At 38.0% G+C, this 2,265-nt stretch overlaps 1 long non-coding RNA gene across 1 annotated transcript in view; it reads right to left on the reverse strand.

The window, feature by feature from the left end:
• The window catches only part of LOC109589663 (uncharacterized), a 6,105-nt gene that overhangs the window by 1,335 nt on the left and 2,505 nt on the right, over positions 1 to 2,265 (reverse strand). The gene's annotated exons all lie outside the window — the stretch shown is intronic.

A 2,265-nucleotide genomic window follows, 5' to 3' on the forward strand; every position in this document is an offset into this window, starting at 1 on the left:
CAAATGGCGGCATGCAGCTAAGATGGCTCGATCCAGCAGTCACAGTATCACTTTTTCCTCACTTGAAGAATGATCTGATGGGACATGGACCTGCGCATAGACTGTTGGAGTAGATTGGTGTAAGAATTATCCTTGTAGCACCAACCAATACTGAGATACACACCGACAACTGGATTGACAGGACTTCTGACTTGATGATGATGATGATGATGAAGATGAAAAAAGGTGGCTGAACAAAACGGCCGGTTCGCCGATTTTTGGATTTTCTCTTAGACAAGGTCTAGAGCCACGCTAGTGGTACCAATGGAGTCCTCTGGTCAAGATGAGGTCCTCTAAGAAGTCTGGTAAGCATAGGAGCTCGTTTTCCCAGTATAGCAAGGCTGCAAATGTCGTGGCAGCCATTTTGTTTGGGGGTGAATCCTACTTAGTAACGCTACCGCGTTACTAATAATTCACCCACCTTATTCTCATGTTGTATGATTCAATAGGACGACAAGAAGTAGTCACAAGAAAGAGTGCTCTGTCAAGCAAAGAAGCAGCTATTATATTATTATCATTTTATAAAATCATGTAATTATAGACCTGCTAGCCTACCAAGATCAAAATGCATGACGCTTGCATCTTTTATAAAGAAATAAAATTACAATATATATACTACAAGTTTTAGAAAGTAAGAGTACAATAATGATAGAAATATAATAATGATACTGATAACTAATGCTTATCACAATAAATTGAAGTGAATTAGACTACACCGAGCCTGGTGGCCCGTCCTCCAATGACACGAGTACTTCACACCTCGACTTCACACAGCGTCTCCTTGAGTTGAGGTCCACGCTGAACTGATATGACAGTAGTATCTCCAGAGTGGCAGTCAAGAACGAGCATAGTAGTATCTGTGGAGTAAAGAAAACCAAGGAGGCAAGGACAAAACGTTGAGCCAACGTAAAAACGTGCTCCATAGAAAAACGGACCATAAACGGAAGTAAACGTTTTTTATATAGCGTTGAAACGCCCAATGGCCGTTCAACGTAAACGGAACGCGAAGTTTTTATTGGCTTGTACTGTACATGTATTAGTGGCATATAGATATACAATGTACATGTATTAGTGGCATATGGACATACAATGTACATGCATTAGTGGCATATGGACATACAATGTACATGTATTAGTGGCATATGGACATACAATGTACATGTATTAGTGGCATATGGACATACAATGTACATGCATTAGTGGCATATAGACATACAATGTACATGTATTAGTGGCATTATAGACATGCAATATACATGTATTAGTAGCATATGGACATACAATGTCATTAAACATAAATATTTGAAAAACTACACAAGTTATGATACATGTACACAACACACATGTACAAAAAAAACACAACAAACTAACACAGCATAATACATGTCAGATAAAACACAAAAAATATGTAGTAATAAGTACATGCACAGCAAACAGCAGGTGGAGGGTTGATATTGACTATATCGGCTTCTAGTGTTATTGGAGCAACAGACTGAACAGAAAAGTTGTCACAGTGACCATTATGTTTGGGAAGACAGCTGAAACAACTTCTTCCAGCCTTTACACAGGAACATGAGACACAGCGACCTCTTCCGTTACAACCACAGCAACGAGGACCATCCGCCATTAATGTACATGTATTAGTGGCATATGGACATACAATGTACATGTATTAGTGGCATATGGACATACAATGTACATGCATTAGTGGCATATGGACATACAATGTACATGTATTAGTGGCATATGGACATACAATGTACATGTACATGTATTAGTAGCATATGGACACACAATGTACATGTATTAGTGGCATATGGACATACAATGTACATGTATTAGTGGCATATGGACATACAATGTACATGTATTAGTAGCATATGGACATACAATGTACATGTATTGGTGGCATTGGATATACAATGTACATGTACATGTATTAGTGGCATATGGACACACAATGTACATGTATTAGTGGCATATGGACATACAATGTACATGTATTAGTGGCATATAGACATACAATGTACATGTATTAGTGGCATATGGACATACAATGTACATGCATTAGTGGCATATGGACATACAATGTACATGTATTAGTAGCATATGGACATACAATGTACATGTATTAGTGGCATATGGACATACAATGTACATGTATTAGTGGCGTATGGACAAACAATGGACATGTATTAGTGGCAAATGGACATACAATATAACACA

The sequence above is a fragment of the Amphimedon queenslandica genome, unplaced genomic scaffold (assembly GCF_000090795.2).
Source record: "Amphimedon queenslandica unplaced genomic scaffold, v1.1 AMPQUscaffold_11052, whole genome shotgun sequence".
NCBI classification, from domain to species: Eukaryota; Metazoa; Porifera; class Demospongiae; order Haplosclerida; family Niphatidae; genus Amphimedon; species Amphimedon queenslandica.